This window comes from Furipterus horrens, unplaced genomic scaffold (genome assembly GCF_987537825.1).
Source record: "Furipterus horrens unplaced genomic scaffold, mFurHor1.1.pri manual_scaffold_9, whole genome shotgun sequence".
Lineage (NCBI taxonomy): Eukaryota > Metazoa > Chordata > Mammalia > Chiroptera > Furipteridae > Furipterus > Furipterus horrens.
In genome coordinates, this window is record NW_028327179.1 from 52,497,478 (window position 1) to 52,516,162 (window position 18,685).

General features: G+C 42.8%; 1 pseudogene; it reads left to right on the forward strand.

Moving 5' to 3' along the window:
• The first annotated feature begins 14,632 nt into the window (after window positions 1-14,632).
• On the forward strand, window positions 14,633-16,384 carry LOC150001752 (phosphoglycerate kinase 1 pseudogene; annotated as a pseudogene).
• The last annotated feature ends 2,301 nt before the right edge of the window (window positions 16,385-18,685 follow it).

Consider the following 18,685-nt stretch of genomic DNA (forward strand, 5'->3'; position numbering starts at 1 on the left):
CCTCTGGCCCTTGCCCTGACCAGTGTGGCTCAGTTATTTCGGCATTGTCCCACAAAGCGAAATGTCACTTCTTTGATTCCTGGTCAGGGCACATGCCTAGGTCAAGGGTTCAGTCCTAGATGTGTGAGAGGATGTTTCTCTCTCTCTTTCTCCCTCCCTTCCCCTCTCTCTAAAAACAAAACAAAACAAAACAAAAACAAAAAAAAGAACCTCTGGACCTTGATTTCTTCATTTGTAAAATAGAATAATTTCTGCCATTTAGTACTTTTTTAGGGGTAAATGATAATTCACATCAAATAACTAGCCCATAGTAGGGATTCAGTAAATGTTAAGTGATTTTTGAAAATCAGTCAGGCCTTATTCATGTGTTTAATGATTCTACTGTAAGGAAAGCCCACATGCACTTTAAATATACTTCTGCTTATACTGCTTTCCTTGGAAATGAAATACTGTCCACTAATGTGTTACCTCCTTAAGAAAATTATTAAGCATGTATCCACCAGGATGCTTTCAATTGCAAGTGGCAAAACCCCCAACTCAAAGTAGCTTAAAAATAAGTTGAATTTATTCATTTATGTAACTAGGAAGTCCCATGATAAAGTTAGCTTCGCTCAGCAGCTCCAAGATGGATTGAAAGGTCTGGTTTCTTTTTATTTATTCTCTGCTACCCTTGTTATCAGTTTTATTTCAAGTCTGTCTTCCTTTATAGTTGCAAGATTGTTGTCAGCAGAAGTCTTGAGTCCATCTGTTAGAACTGAATTTACTCAGTGTGATGGAAATCCACTATAACTGTGGCTGTGATATGATAGAAGTATATTTCTCCCATATATAGGAGGAATGCAGAGATAGGCAGTCCAGGGCTGGTACAGTGGCTACATCATGTCCTGGGTCTAGATGTTTAACTTGATGCTGCACATCTTAGGGCACTGGTCCCTTTCCCAGGGTCACCTCCAGGTCCAAAATGACTGCTGGAGCTTCAACCATTACATCTGCATTCTAGGTCAGAGGAAGGAGGAAGGAACATAAGAAAGACTTGCCTCTTCTCTTAAAAGGAGACTTTGGAAGTACCCCCCAACCCTTTTACTTTCATCTCACAGCCTGGAACTTAGTCACATAGGGCTGTTGGAAGAGAGACTGGGAAATAGAATTTTTTGTTGAACTTAAATATACCCAGCTGGAAATTGAATCATACTTATTCCCAAGAAGAAAGGAACAATGATTATTTGAAGACAAGGCCACATGCTTCCTTATTCAGGTCCAGTGGACATAGAATGTCTTTTGGGGGAGCTTCCATGGAAGAGAACAAATGTTTTCTTCTTGGCAAACTCCAGAAAATACACTTCATGTTCCACTGGCTTAAATCAGGTCTTGTGCTCATTCTTTCATCACTCACTGTGGGGAGTGTGTGTGGGAGGCAGCCAGTTGCTGATTGGCTGGAGCACACGGGAGCTCTCTCCTGGATGGCAATGGGGCTAGTTCCCTAGCCACATCCCTGGGACACTGAAGGACCCATTTGGAAAAGGGAAGGGACCTCAGTACATTTTCCTCCAGAATTCTCCACAGCCCTCTATTCACTATGCTAAACAATTCTAAGACATCTAACCTCTTGATAAAGCCCTGAATTTTAGATTTCTTATTTATCTTTATGGATCTTTTCTAAATCTTCTCCAATCTTTCCTGGTACATACTGGGCACAGTAATAAGCAGGCAAGTCTCTAAACCTCTCTAAGCTTCAGTTTACCCATCTATACATGGTGAAGATCATGGTATCTACCTTTCTCCAAAGATCAAGTGATATGATACACATATGCTTAGCACACAGTAACCATTTAATAAAGATTAAATAATAAACATATGCTTCCTGATCCTCAGATCCTATTCCCCTATTTGTGTTTTTCTCTGTCATGCTTGTTTCTTTATCTGAGCTTTAAGAACATTTTGTTTCACTCCAGCTTCTGGTTTTTGTTTTTGTTTTTAAATCCTCACCCAAATATATGTTTATTGGTTTTAGAGATAGAGGGGAAGGGGGAAGGGAAGAGGGAGAAGTGGGGTGGGGGGAGAGGGAGAGGGGGAGAGAGAAAGGGAAACATCAATGTGAAAGAGAAACATTGATCAGTTGCTCGCCCCTCCCCCCTGCCCCCATGTGTGCCGACCAGGGATTGAACTGGAAACCTCCTGGGGGACGGGATGACACTCCAACCCACTGACCTACCCAGCCAGGGCCGAGCTTCTGTTTTTGTAGTTTGTTTTTTTCTCCTTAGAAATTCTTCTCAATAAATGTCCCTGTATCTATTTCTGACCTCATCTCTAATTCGCCAAGGTAACTTTCCATGCCCGGAGGTATGACAATAAAGTGAAATGATTCAGGTGGGCAGAGAGGAGAAAAGCTGTGAGGAGCGGGTGGAGAAAAGGCTGGTATGGTCCTATGTTGTTGCCTCACTCCCAGCTTTCCTCATTGCCTTAGCCTGACACCTGCCTAGCCAGCCTAACCACAGGTTGACTTCTTCCCGGGCAGCTGAGTTACTTAGAAAAAGAAGAAAAATGTGCTTTATTTGTTTATGTGATTTTACGTAAGAAACACATCCTCCTCAGTCATTAGGTCTTGAAGCTAATTGGTCTACATACAGCTAAGCCTTGAGCATGTGAGTTTATTACGTTTGGACATTCAGAGGATGGGCTCTCCTGAGGAGCTGAGAAAGCTTCTTCCAGCTGCATCTAAGACAATTTGTCCTCGCCCTCTTACCTCCTTCCAGTTTTCCAGCCTTCCCTCCTTGCTTCGGCAAGCCCAGAGGAGCTGGGAGGATGTGCACCTAGTTTCCCATGCAAAGAGCTGCTAATGAATTCCTGCCTGTGCATGTAGTGGAGGAGACCAGTGTTTCCCCGAGTGCTGCTTGTAGTTCGGTCTTAATTATCAGGGAGGGGATAATAGCTAACATCAATTGCTAGTCATTCTAAGCATTTTGCAGGCACAGTAATAGTAATAACTAACAGTTAATAGGGAACTTAGTATATGCAAAGTGTAGTTTAAATTGTTTTCTATATATTAATTTATGCTTTTTCCTAGTACTCCTCTGAAGTAGTAACTACCAGCATCATCATTTTACAGGCGGGCTCAGAACTGGCCTCAGAAAGGTTAAACAACTTGCTCAGGTCATTCAGCTAGTGTCAGGGCCTGGGTTAAAACTAAGATTCGTTGGCTCTGTGTTCTTAACTGGGACACTGTTACCTCCCCATGAGGTTTTAGTATTATTTTCATACCCGTTTTACAGACAAGGAAACTGAGGCACCCAGAGAGGAAGTAATTCTGGATTCAAATGGTGGCAGAACACTCCAGAGCCTGGGTCTTACCTGCTATGTCATGCTACCTCCTCCAGGAACATGGGGGAGCATATACCAACCCTACACTTCACATGGGAGAAGCCCAAGACCACGTGTGATAGTGGAACTCCTCTGGGGCAATTAGTGGCCTGGCACAGTTCCAAACCCATCAGTCCTGGTATTGCTCCTGGGGCCTGGAGAGGAGTAAGGAAGGCAAGCCCTGTGATCATCAAGTCATGTCTCTGGCACCAGGAGCAGAATTCACCTGTGCTTCTGCTGCTTCCTTGATCTCTTCTTCCTTTTACCCCCAGGGCTGTTGGTCAGGGTGTGCTGGGACACATATGGGGCTCTGAAGCATCAGACAACACACTCATAGTTCCACCAGTTACATAAATGGAACTAGCAAGGGAAGACATCATTGAAAATGTGACTGATTTATTTATGCCATGACTTGTTCCATAAAGGATTTATGACAATATAAAGAAATGCCTCCCATTCTGGGAGAGAGCATCGGTTAGGTGTGTGTGATGGTGTGGCTGAAATCCCAGGGACCTAGATGGATCCCATCATCTTCCTGCACCTGTGTTTTTTAATCTTTAAATGGAAAATGCTGTCTTCTTGGTAGAACTGGGAGAGTATTAATGACAGTTCATGTGCAGTTCCCAGCACAAGGCTGGCCCCAGTAGGTGCTTGGCAGATGGTGATGATGATGGTGAATGTTACAAGGCAGAGAATGATGCAGCATAAGGAACACAAGGGGCAGGGTTATAAAATGGAGCCAGATTTGAGGCCTGTTCAAAAATACCCATCACAAAGCTGCACTGGCTCTCTCGGGCCAGCATGAAGAGAGAAACCTGATCTGTGAATCGTTCATGATGATCATGATGGGAAAACAGCGTGCTCAGGAGAGGCAGCTTCCCCTGCTAAGGGGGACAGAAGGATCTCTCTAGAGTCCTTCTGAGGAGGACACTGCAGCATTAAAAACGGTGTCCTCAACAACTTCTTTAGAGTAAACCCAGTGACAAGTGCCACTAGCTGTCCCTTAATAGAGGCTAATGGCCACAGGCCACAGCATAATCCAGTACAAGGCATTGTACTGAGAGGCATGTGATAGGGTCCAGGCACAGTGCTGTCTGCTGTTTTGACTTAACCAGGGGCATGAAAGCTGATGTTTATGAGCATAATGAGGGGCCTGCAAGAGCCCTGGGCCCTCTGCATGTATTACCTCATTTGAGTCTTATAACAACCACTTGATATTGGTAATATGATCATCCCTCCTTTGTGGATGAGTTAACCAAGGCCCAGAAAGCAGGCCAAGGGCCACTGAGCTCATGATCCCTATCCAGGCTTCCCACCCAGGCATGCAGGCTCCAGAGCTGGAACCACCATCTCTCTATCACTCTGGAAGGCTGGTTGGACTCAGCCTCCTTGTGATGGGCCCTGGCAGCAGAACCTTTGACAAATCATAGGCATCAGTGAGTTCAAGGAAATGTGTATGTAAGTCCTGATGGGCAGATGTTGTTTGGGCCAGTAGTGTGGAGTGGTGTGGATTCCAATCAACTGAGATGGCATAGGAGCCACATACTCTTGCTCAGGAACTTGAGTTAAATGTGCTCATGACCTCAGCTCAGAAATGGGGATGTCAAACAGGGGAGCAGGGCCAAGAACCATCTTAGAAAGGAATTGTCAGTCCACTCTAATGTACAAATGGATGATTGAGGATCCAAAGTTTTGTTTGTTTTTTTTTGTATTATGGCTGCAATAATTTTAGTCTGAGAAAAATGTCAAGGCAGTTAAGAGTCCTGTTTTGGCTATTTAAAAAAATGAATATATGGCACCCATTGGATACTCAATGTACACTTTTTTAATTGTGGTTTTAGCCTAATGTATTGGACCCCCTAAACTATCTGGCAGGAAACCCTCCCAAAGCTTCCCTATCCTGTAACCACCATCGCAGTAGAATGTTCTAGAAAGGTCAAATATAGAATTGTGCTGTTCCTGCATGGTAGACATTGTATAACTGGAACAGAAGTGCTGCAAACTTTGGGCTCCTCCTCTTCTTGTGTATCCATATTAATTGGCAGAGTCCCATCTCCCTTTCTGTGAGGGCTGGGCCTTCCAACACGTTTCCCGAGACTGTCTCTGAGGGTTTGTGGTCTCCTGTTCAGCCCACCATCCAGGCTTGTCAGGTCCTGGTAGTGACTGCTCTTACCCAGCCTGCGTCATCCCCTGCTGTACAGGGCCCTCTTGTCCTCAAAATCTGATCCAATTGGAGGAATTGGAGCACAACACATCGCAGTCAAATGGCCTGTCCCTTATCATGGGCCATGTTCCCTTAAGGCTCTGACTTGTCATTATCTTCTTGGGTTTGCTCTTCCCTAGGAGCTGCTGTCTGCCCAGCTAACTGCCTCCTCCAATCCCCAAATTCCAGTTACTGCCTTACAGAGCAGAATTTAGTGAATTCTACATTTTCCCCTTTGCTTCCCAGTTCATGCCCAGACCTTGCTATCTCACGCATAAAGTCTCATCCAGGCTCACATGGTATATATCTTCACTATAAGATAATTTATGTCCTAATATGTTAAAGTGGCCACAGTCGTGGTTTAAATAGCATTTCCTGCCTGCTACATCATATGTATCAGAGCTTGCAGAATATTTGGGAATTAAATTTTTATAATGTAAAGACAAAATAATGATATAAGAAAAATGACCAGAAATAAGCTGTGAAGCCATGAAAAGCTATGGAGAAAACTGTTTTATAAAAGTTTTTATTATTTATTGGTTTTAGAGACAAGAGAGGAAGGGAGAGAGAGAGAGAAACATTGATTTGTTGTTCCACTTATTTATGTATTCATTGGTTGCTTCTTGTATGTGCCATCTGGGGATCGAACCTGCAACCTTAGCATATTGGGGCGATGCTCTAGTCACCTGAGCTACCTGGCCAGGGCAGGACATGGAGAAAACTTAAATGTGTATTACTAAGTGAAAGAAGTAAATCTAAAAAGGCTATATACTCTGATTCCAACTATATGACATTTTGGAAAAGGCAAACTGCAGAGACAATAAAAAGATCAGTGGTTGCTAGGGATTCGGGGAAGAGAGGGATAGGTGGAGGACAGAGGAGTTTCAAGGCGGTGAAACTACTCTGTGTGACACTCTAATGGTGATACATGTCATTATGCATTTGTATAGAATGCACACCAAGAGTGAATGTCATGAATGTAAACTATGGACTTTGAGTGATAAGGCTGTGTCAGTGTGGATTCACCTATTATAACATGTGCCACTCTGGTGGGGAATGTTGAGAATGGGGGAGGCTGTCTGTGGAGGGAAGCAGAGGATATATGGGAAATCTCTGTACTGTCCACTCAGTTTTGCTGTGAACCCAAAACTGCTCTAAAAAATAAAGTATTTTTTTTTAAGACTCCAAATAGGAGATGGCTACACAATATTTGTAAGGGAGATGACAAGGTCATGGCTTTTGGCTGGGGGGGGGGGGGGGGGCAATAGGCTTTCCAAGGAGAAAGTATAAATTGGATTGAGGTTGACGGATGATGGGATCTGGTGAGAGTGGAGTGAGTAGGAGGGGGTAACAGGAAGGAGAAACAGCCTGAGCAAAGACACAGAGGTGGCATGACACGGGCCAGGACTGAGGGGTGAGCAGGAGTCCAGGCTGGCAGGAAGAGGAGGGGTCCTCACTAGCTGGCAGGGAAAAGCAGAAAGCTGCTGTGGAGCCCATGGTTTTCTGGTAACATTTCTGAAGCAAACAGTTGACTGCGGTTCCCTGGTAGGAGACACTCAATGTAAATTGCTACAGTACAGCTCTGTAATTCAGTCTATTTTCTACAACATGTGTTTTTTTATTACAGAGAACTGTGAAAACTTGAAGGTGTCATGTCAACCTTGTCTCATGTACCAGCTGAAGTCAGTGACACTAGCATCTTGGATCCTGACAAATGGGATGTTATTACTGAACCACTGGGGAGGCTGCCCAGGGCTGCACTGTGCTTGGTGTACAGTGGAGGCCCACTTGACCTGACTTGAAGGCAGCAGAACCACCTTGAGCTGGAAACCCCAGGTCCGTGTCAGTTACTCCAGGGGTTCTCAAACTTCATCCTATGTCTGAGCCACTTCAGGAGGGTTGTTTAAATGCGGAATGCTGTGCCCCACCCCAAGAGTTTCTCATTCAGTAGATCTAGGACACAGTTGGAGAATCTGCGTTTCTAGCAAGTTTGCAGATGATGCTGATGTTACACAAATCTACTACTGAGCCCTATTGTTAACTTATGAAACTTTCCCTCTCCAGTCCTGCTTCTGTAAAGGTGTGCCCTAAGGCACTTCAGATTTGGGGAGAAGAGTGAATGGAAGCCAAAATATAGAAACAATGCAAGTGTCCATTAACAGCCGAATGGATAATAAGTGAAATGTGATATATATATCTCCATAAAATGGAATATTATTCAGCCATAAAAAGGAATGAAATACTGATACCTGCTAAAACATGGATGAACCTTGAAAAAATCATATTAAGTGAAAGAAATCAGTTACATAAGGCCACATATTGCACTATTTCATTTATTTGAAATATTGGAATAGGCCAGTACATAGAGCAGAAAGCAGATCAGTGGTTGCTAGAAGCTGAGGGCTAGGAAGGGATGAGGAGTGACTGCTTATTGGGTTTCTATTTGGGATGATGACAGTGGTGATGGCTGCACAACATTGTGAATGTCCTTAGTACCACTGAATTATACACATTTAAATGGTTAAAATGGTCAATATTATGTTATGTACATTTTACCACAATAATAAAGAAATAAATGAGTGACTGGAGTGTTGTTCTAACTCAGAATGTGGGAGCCAGTTAAAAGTTTACAGGATTAAGGTTGGAAATGCAAGGGGCCTTAAATGAGTGATTCTTAGCCCTAGTGAATGAAAAAAATCACCTGGGGAGTGTTTGTATGATTCCTTGTCTTAGCCACAGCTGAGAACAATTAAATTGAAATCTCTGGAGGTGATTTTAAAAGTCAGCCCCAGACGATTCTAATGTACAACTAGGGTTGAGAACACTGGCCTAAAGTCTTGAGGGTCAAATGGACTGAAGACCTATGTGCAAACTGACTTGAACTTCATCACAGACAATGAGTCTTTGATCTTCTCCCAAGTTTGCTTGGAAATGATGTAGGGTGTGAATGAAGAGACTTTGGAATTGGTTTGAAACTCATCTCCACTACCAGCTAGCTGTGTGATCTTGAGCAAACCATAACCTCTCTGAGCATTCGTTTTTGCCAACTGAAAGTAGGAGTCTGTTTTCTCCTGTGGAAGGAACACGATTTCATAGCATTTTTGTAGGGCTTCCATGAAACAGGCTAGTTCCCAGTTATAACAGTGTTAGACACTGTTTTGTCATCGTGCATCTCTGCGTCTCTTTCTAGTCTGAAAGGGAGGCAACAGTGCCTTATTTATGTGCAAACCCTAGTCTTGTAGTACCTTGTACAATGAATTCAATTTTCTCCCTCCCTCTGTGAGGAGGGACATGGTTTGGTTGGGAATTAGTGATAATGGCCTCTTGAATCCATAATCTGGAAGCAGAGGAGATCGTTAGCCTGGTAGAAATCTTTTTGCACTCATGTTCAGACTTCCTTTTGTGTACCAAGCTTTATAACAATGTCAGTATACTTCAATTTAAAAAAAGATAAAATTTATGACAAATTCCTAACAATAAATAAAATTGGATATTTTCATGTTTCTGTCAGTCCTTATTTTTAAGTAAAATAGCTAATATGTTTTTATTTAACTATAATATGACATAGATACAATTTATATTCTCCTTTTTTTTCTCAGTACTTTATCTTCCACATTTGTCATGTTTCTATAATTCTTTATTATTGACATTTTAATGACTTAATAGTGTTTCATGGAGTTGCCTTGTTATAATTTACTTTAATATTCCTCTCTTGTTTTGATTGCATCCAAGCTTTAAGTATTAGAAATGGTTGCTCAATGAAAATATTTCTTTATATAACTTTTAACTTCTTTTGGCTTATTTCCTTAAAGTAAAATTTCCATAAGTTACTGGATCAAGGGGTCTGAACATTTTAAGGCTCTTGAGTGTACCATCAAAGTGCTTTGGTAAAAAATTGTATCAATTTACATTGCTACCAGCAGGGTATGGGTATATCATTTTCAGTAACTTGCCAGCATTGAGTTTCATCATTTGGAAAAGGCTTACAAAGTGTACAACTATAATCTAATTTAAACTAATAAATTATTGTGTTCAACATTTTGGCATGCATAACATTCCTTCTCTAATTTCTTCTCTGGTGCTACTAATTTGTAAACTGCTGGGAGGCAGTTTACAAACCTTGCCCATCATAGAAAGTAATGATTATTTTTTGAAGCAATAAATAATTGAGGTAATCCCTCTTCCTAATAATTTTTCATATTTCTAATAGCAGGAGCTTAAAAAACTATTGTAAAATATACTTTATTTCACTTATGTTGGTAGGCTCAGAGCTTTGTTTGCTGGAAAAAAAACCTATGAAGATTTTCACTTGGTGGAAGTAGATCTCCTCACAGCACAAAGTAAAGCAGCTAAATCATCACTCTTTCCTCTAGCATGTCTTTGCACTCCATCTTTCTTCCTGTCTTCTCTGGAAGAGCAATTTGTAGTGTGCTTGGGAAGAAAATGAACACAAATAGGCGCTTCCTAGGCTCTGGAGCTTAGTGTTCATTCATTCAAGCATATGCTCAATGATAGTATTTGTACCTCGGTACGCACTGATTGGGACAGTTCAGTTCATGGTGATGAAAAGCTGCTGTGAATTCCGCAGTGCTTTTAAGTAGCTAAGTATGTATTTATTAATTTCAATAGTATCTACATACATTTCAAAAATAATAGAAAGGACATGCAGGAAGTCAATTTATCCGACTACATGCAAGGGCTGGTGCACATTTGCATTCTTGAGTTCTTCATGTCTTCCTCTGCACAACGTTGGGAAGTGCTGCTCTGAGAATGAGCCAATATCTCAGTGTTACAACTAAGGTGTTTAACTAGCTAAGATGACTATGGAAGTGCTTGCCACTGTCACTTGGACTTAACTAGTATTTAATACTGTAACCTGCTCCCTAGTAGGCCTACACACTCCTTAATTTTTGAAGATGGCTATTTTAAAAGTTCACTTCCTGCCTGTCTACTTTCTTCTCATCAGTAACAGCAACAAACAGTTAATGGCATTTCTTAAATGTCTTGCTGCCTGAAGTCCCAGTCAAAAAGTAACAAAAGTCCGCACCCCTTTTATGTTCCCCTCATCTGCTTCTGTCTCCAGTTTTGTCTAAGACTTAGCTGACCTCTCAAAACAGTATGTCCTATGTTTCTGTTGGTAAGGGATTGTTTGTGACTGTGACTTTCAAAGGAAATTTATGCTGATGGTTTGCAGAGAGTTGATATAGATGGAAGTGCCCCCTTGTCATGGGGGAGCAGGGCCCTCCGGGATCAACATCATCTCCTGGATGAGGAGTGCTTGTATACTGGCATGCTTGGGAGGTTGCAGGGATGTGTAACCCATTTGTTTGCACCTTTTTTCCTTCCTAGTTTTCTACAAAGATACTCTGGCCATTGCTTACTTCAGTTCAATCTTCAACATTCAATTTAGCACACATCACATCATAGATTCTTAAACTCAAGGGAACAGAGAGGTCATAAAACTGGTTTCCAAGCCTGGTTTTCATCAGTCTTTTGGTGAATTTTTCTAAAATATGCATTCTTGCCCTCACACGTGTTCTGATTCATTATGACTGTGTGGACATGAAACCTGTGTTTTTTGGTTTGTTTTGTATTTTCTTTTAACTCACTAGATCACTGGCTTATTATGAAATGATATAACTCAGAGATAGCCAAATGGAAGGGATGCACAGGGCCAGGTGTGTGGGTAGGGTGCGGAGTTTCCAGGCCCCCCTAGGTCTGCTACTCTCCCAGCACCTTCATGTGTTTACTAACCCTGAAGCTTTGAAACCTGCATTCTGAAGAGCTCTCCATACGCTTTTAAAGTTTCAGAACCACTAACCTAACTGAGGTCTCAGTGCGAGACTCCCTCTGGCCCAGTATTAATGTAATTTGCACTGAAATACCTCTCATCATGGGGCACTCACTACTTTTTACAAGTGGTCTGAGTTAAAACAGTTCTTTTCCACCACAAATTTTTCTATTGGTCTTGATTATACCTTTAGAGCAACATGGAAAAGTTATTCTTACTTTTCCCCCAAACACTTGCAGACTACTGTTTCCTTCTCAGATCTCTCTTCTCATTTCTGGGCTCTCAGTCCTGGTCCTCTGAATATGATTGGAGTGTTTATAATGAGTGTAGGTATATCTTTTAGATTATCTCTCTGAGAACCTTCTGGAGTAGCTGTCTTCCCTGTATTAGAGATGACCAAGGGCCAGTCAAGTTAAACGATCTGCCCTGGTTTCCACAGCTAGTAAGTAGCTAAATTGCAATTTGAACAATCTTAACTTCAAATTCTGCATTCTTAACTAACATGTTATGCACTTGATTTTTTCTTTCTTCATTTTTAAATGCAAATAACTAATGCTAAATGAGTATTAAATTGAAGTATATAACACCGGCCTGCAAACTAAAGGGTTGCTGTTTTGATTCCCAGTCAGGGCACGTACCTGGGTTGCAGGCCAGGTCTCCAGTTGGGGGTGCGTGAGAGGAAACTACACATTGATGTTCCCCTCTCTTTCTTTCTCCCTCCCTTTCCCTCTCTCTAAAAATAAAATAAATAAAATCTTTTTAAAAAATTGAACTATATAAAAGTATAGCCCCTCCAATACTTCTGCCTAGAAGAGGCAGCCACTGTCAGATTTGCAAAGTCCTTCTTAAGCATACCACCAAACGCTGGAGGTAATGTTCAGAGCAGCAAGGAACTCTGCCTCTTCTGCTTTGCACCCATCTGCACTGAATGCACCCTCAGACTGCATTGGAGGCTGCCAGCAATGTATAGGTCTCTTGGCCCACTCTGACTTTCTGTAGGCAGGTAAACCCTTCGTTTTTTATTTAATTATTTTTAGCTGATTGCTTTTATTAATTGTTTTAATCAACTATTATTGATTCAAGTTTTACTCATTTTGTACCCTTGCAAATGGGCTTCTTGATTTTAAAAGGATTCTGTCTATTTCCATTATTTTTCTTACTGGTTATAACCTACCATTTCACCTTATATAGATCTTTTAGCCTCCAAGTTTGGTCACCCATTAAACTATTTGCTCAATGCCATTTTAATATGTTCATATATATGATATTTCTCTTTGTCCAAATCATTGATAAAAGTTTTGTTGAAGGTGGGACCAAAGGCAGGGTTTTTGAGCACCTGTAGGAGAATTAGTTAATTCTCTTGGGTACAGTTAGTTACTCAACCAAATGTGAACACACCTAACTGTATTACCATTCAGTCTTATCTATAAGAACATGAAAAATTTGGTCAAATGTCTTTCTGTCTACGGCATTTTCCTAATTAGTTAATCTAGAAAGCTTATACCAAAAGGGGAGTATTCAATTATACCCTTAGCAAACCCTAAGTGAGTTCCTAGTTATCATACCTTTCCACTTTAGGGTTTGTAAACCTCTCTTTTATAATATATTCTAGAATTTTTCTGTGGATTGATATCAACTCATATTTTTGCCAGGCTCTGAGCGACTCAGAACAGACTGGGTTCAGGCTGGGATGTGTTGCAGGGGAGCATGAAGTGGCAGGCAAGGCCAAGGCCAGTGGGTGGTGAATGAAGGCAGCTTCAGTGGTGAGTTAAGTGCAGAGGTGTCAGGGCTGGTTAATTAGAGTGGAGCTTTGACTAGAAGAATCTACGCTAAGGATGCATCAAGAGACAGGGAAAGATCAAGAATGGAACAAAGGCAGATGCTCCTTCAGGGAGTAAACCAGCCAAGCAGAGAAAGGCTGGATGCTAATGTTTGAATGAAATCTAGAAACCAAGGAAGCCAAGGATAGGGGAGGAGGTGAAGCTAATATAAGAGTGAGGACTGGTCTTGGAGAAGTGAGCTGCCTCACAGGGTCCTGTAATGATGGGACAACTTTATTCTTTGTCTCAAAAAAAGACACTCCCCATTGTCCAAACCAGAAATCTGAGTGTCCTCCTAGAATCCTCCTGCTCCCTTCTCACACCCAATTTAATTATGAAGCCCTCGCATTTCTACCTCGAATATTTCTACTTCTAATATTTCCTAAAACTGCCTGTTTCTCTCCATTGCTTTGTTATCTCACTCTTGAATCACTACACAGCTACCTCACTGGTCCTCCTGCCTCTGAGGTTTGGCTTCCCATTTAGTCTCCATACCATGGATTGAGCCCTTATTTTGAAGCACAAACTTGATCATATCTCTCCCCTGTTTAAAAACTCTCCAGTAGTTTTTCTATTATTACCTTCAGAATAAAATCAAGGCCTTTAGTCGAAAATAGCTGCCCCTCCCTGGGAAGCCTCACCTTCCACTCCCTCCCACCTCATCTTGCACACCTCAGGCTCTAGCAGTCCATGGTCTGCGAGGGCATACTGTAGTTCTCTTTTGTGCTCCTATTGCCAGAAATATCTGCCCCCTACCCCATCTACCTGACTAATTGCTACTCCACTCAGAATATCTTCCTGGCCTACCCCCTGCCTCCTCCCCCCAACCCCATTGTGAGGATCTGACCTTCTCCGAGTGCTCTTATCTTATTTCTTTCATAGGACATAATAACTGTAGTATAATAATTGATTTATTTGTTTTGTCTGTCCTCTAGATTGTGAGCTTCTTGAGGACCAGAAAATATCTTGGGATCCCTGATGCTTGACACAGTGCTTGTCACACAGAGATGAACAATGTTTGCTGAATCCAATTGTTCATACGTTCATACATTCAATATAAGCAAGAGAACAGCCCTTTTTGAAGACCAATCCTTTAAAAAGTTCTCTCTTTTTTGAAAAAGATTTTATTTATTTGTTTTTAGAGAGGGGAAGGAAGGGAGTTGGAGAGGGAGAGAAGCATCGATGTGAAAGAGAAAGATCAATTGGTTGCCTCTAGAACATGCCCCAACCAGGGACCGAACCTGCAACCCAGGCATGTACCCTGATGGAGACTTGGACCAGCAACCTTTTGGTTTGCAGGACAACATCCGTCCAACTGAGCCACACCAGTCAGGGCTAAAAATTCTCTCTCAAGACGTAGTTTTCCTCTATCCAAGGCTCAGTCTATTGGTACATGATACTTACTGGTGAGAGAAAGGCATCGTTATGCAGATGTCATTAAAGTAGCAAGTACAGGCACATTCGCTGCTGTCTCCGTCGCTGTGTGGTCCTTCGGTCTCTCTGCGCTGCTCTGTTGCCAATATGTCGCTTTCCAACAAGCTGACTCTGGACAAGCTGGATGTGAAGGGGAAGCCGGTCGTCATGAGAGTGGACTTCAATGTTCCTATGAAGAACAACCAGATAACAAACAACCAGAGGATCAAGGCCGCCATCCCAAGCATCAAGTTCTGCTTGGACAATGGAGCCAAGTCCGTTGTTCTCATGAGCCACCTGGGCCGGCCTGATGGCGTCCCCATGCCTGACAAGTACTCCTTGCAGCCCATTGCTGTGGAGCTCAAATCTCTGCTGGGCAAGGACGTTTTGTTCCTGAAGGACTGCGTGGGCCCTGAAGTGGAGAAAGCCTGTGCCGACCCGGCCATGGGGTCTGTCATCCTGCTGGAGAACCTGTGCTTTCATGTGGAAGAAGAAGGGAAGGGAAAAGATGCTTCCGGGAATAAGGTTAAAGCCGAGCCAGCTAAAATAGAAGCTTTCCGAGCTTCGCTTTCCAAGCTAGGGGATATCTATGTCAATGACGCGTTCGGCACTGCGCACCGAGCCCACAGCTCTATGGTGGGAGTCAATCTGCCACAGAAGGCTGGAGGCTTTCTGATGAAGAAGGAGCTGAACTACTTCGCCAAGGCCTTGGAAAGCCCGGAGCGACCCTTCCTGGCCATCCTGGGCGGAGCTAAAGTTGCAGACAAGATCCAGCTGATCAATAACATGCTGGACAAAGTCAACGAGATGATTATTGGTGGTGGAATGGCTTTTACCTTCCTTAAGGTGCTCAACAACATGGAGATTGGCACCTCTCTGTTTGATGAAGAGGGAGCCAAGATTGTCAAAGATCTGATGTCCAAAGCTGAGAATAACGGTGTGAAGATTACCTTGCCGGTGGACTTTGTCACCGCTGACAAGTTTGATGAGAACACCAAGACTGGCCAAGCCACCGTGGCCTCCGGCATACCTGCTGGCTGGATGGGCTTGGACTGCGGGCCTGACAGCAGCAAGAAGTACGCTGAGGCTGTCACCAGGGCCAAGCAGATCGTGTGGAATGGGCCTGTGGGCGTGTTTGAGTGGGAAGCCTTTGCCCGGGGGACAAAAGCCCTCATGGACGAGGTGGTGAAAGCCACTTCCCGGGGCTGCATCACCATCATAGGTGGCGGGGACACTGCCACTTGCTGTGCCAAATGGAACACGGAGGACAAAGTCAGCCATGTCAGCACTGGGGGTGGTGCCAGCTTAGAGCTCCTGGAGGGTAAAGTCCTGCCGGGGGTGGACGTTCTCAGCAATGTTTAGTACTTTCCTGCCTTTCGGTTCCTGTGCGCATCCCCTCACTCGGCTTAGTATCTGTACTTGGTGTTAGCTCAGATCTTCCCCCACGGCAAGATTCAGCCAGTGGCCCAGAGATGCAGCATGGGAACACTTAACACAGTTGCCCAGCAGCGTATCAGCTCACCTTTCCTGCAGCCTGGATTTGACTACGTTCTTCAGGATCCCATCTGAATTTCTTAGTGGCTAAACCGTTGTGCATTCTAGAGCGCAGATATTTATATTTTGCCTGTTAAAGTAAACTGTTAGCTTAATTCTGTTCTTGGAGTAGCTTGCTCCAATTAGCTCTGTCATTGTTTTTGCTACTGGGCATGAAAACAAGATGCAACCCCCCAGTTGGAGGTGAGGAGCGAGGGAGATGAAGGTGGAGACCTGTGAAATAAATAATAAAAATATTCGTGGAAACTGGGAAAAAAAAAAAAAAAAGTAGCAAGTACAATACCAGGTCAGATCTCCTAGTTCACAGGGAACTGAAGCTTTTTTGACTAATATCCTTTAGTATCTTTGCTAGGATAGGAGGCAGTTGGTGCTGTGGTTGTGACACAGCATCAAGAAGGGGCTGAGAATAAAAGGGGTAACTGTGGGGGTGGGGAGGACCTACAGCTCCAGTCCATCAGAATGGATGACCAAGGCAATGGGAAATAGGACTAGGAAGTATTATTTGTCTTCTTAGAGTTTTGTATATGGGAGAATTGTGTGGATTTGGGGACTTTGGGTGAATACCTATACTAGGCTCCTGGGAGACAGTCTTTTCAACTTAATCTTATAGACAGACCTGATCTGGTATAAGATTATGTATAAATTGGCCTGTCAGCAGGACGTTTGAACTGGTAGTTATTCCTATCTTGATGGCTTTTAGAGATTTGAGGGCTGGCAGGAAATGGGGTAAATGTAGCAGAACAAATGGGTGTTACAGGGAAATTTTAACTGTAAGGAGCAGTGATTGCTCGGTGATAGTGGCAGTAGAACACAGAGGACAAGTGATCTTTAAACTTCTGCCTTGCAAAAATTGGGGTATAAATGGGAGCTACATTATGGAAGCAATACAGGTAAGAGCATTTATAAAAATAAAATGCATTTCACCTGCACATACGGGCAGTTGTAGCCACCGTGGATTTCTTGTGGGTCTGATAGAAACAAGCTATGTTAGTGAATGCATCAGTCAGTATGATGAATAATATTGAAAGGCTCTGCCTTGGGGAACTCAGGATAATACCAGTTACACCTATAACTCAGTTACTGGGTTGAGTTACTGAGCAAGTGGCAGAAACTGAATGAAGAGTTGACCCAGGAACACTCCTTGAATATGTCTATTTTTGTAGGCATCTCCTAGAACTTCTAGAAGTTCCAACTTGGAAAATGTAATGTCAGGTGCAAACTGAGAGGTAAGACACGGCCACCCTATCTAGGTGTTGGGGATTAGGTAGGAAGTTTACCCATGGTTGGCACGGTGGCTAAGCAGCAGCCATGGTCAGTGCCTTTTGCCACTGCTTTCTACTGAGAGACGCAAAGACAAGGCTGGACTATGCAAATTCCTGGGCATTTTTGTCCATTGCCTGCTGCCTTGAACAGGGCCGGGTCATCCTGTGAGCCGGAACAGAAAACCCGTGGTTCTGGATACTCCAGATGCTGTTGGGTATTGATGTTGAATCAGTAGGTTTGATGCTTAATTTCAGCCTCCCAGACTCTGGAAATGCTTGAGCTTGCACTGATCCATGCATGGTATAATGGAGTGCCTGATCCCTACTCTCTAGATGTGATCAACAGGATCAAAATATAGCCTGATGGTCAAGTTCTTCTTTTCCCCTAGATGGTTTACACGTATATCTGACCTGTTCAATTTGGTAATCAGTAGCTACATGTGAGTGTTTATATTAATCAAAATAAGAAATTCAGTTGCTTAGTTACACTAGCTACATTTCAAGTGTTCAGTAACCATAAGTAGCTAGTGGTTATTGTATTGAACAGTGCTTATTACAGAACATTTCCATCACTGAAGAAAGTTCTGTTGGACAGCACTAGTCTAGATCTCTTTGAAGGAGAATAATCTGTGGGATGTTGGGTTCCTGCTGTCACACTATGCTGTTGGTTTTTAGACTAGGTGAGGACAGGCAAAGTTTAATTGTGATGATGAAGCCTCCAGCCCCATCCCAGGAAAGGCTGCTATGAGTCATAACAGAGGTAACTCCTTTCTTCAGGTCTTCAAAGATCCAGTGAATGATTCTTGAAAGGTGTCAACTTCTGGCAGCTGTTTGTGTGTGTGTGTGTGTGTGTGTGTGTGTGTGTGTGTGTGTGTGTGTGAGGTCCTCAAAGTATAAACACTGGTGACCTAGAGTTGAAGGGGGAAGATGTGTTAAGGATGATGTTGATCTATCTGGATGTCATGCTTGAAGTTGGTAGGACCCAGAAATTTGACTTCCACCAGTGAAAATTTTTTTTACTTCTACAGTTGTGTATTTACCCGGTAAATCAGGGCCTTATGGACAAGGAATGAGAAATTAACCTATACTTGAAATCTTTTCCCTAAAAGATCATGCACTACTCTGCCCTAGATGATAGTCCTATCTCATATTGTGGGCTTTAGCAAATACTTTGACAAATAATTTGTTTTGTGATGCTGCTAAGTCTAACAAAGGAAAGATGGTTCTTCCCTTAAAAAATTGAGATATATGACACCAATCTCATAAACTCTTAATTCACAAACCC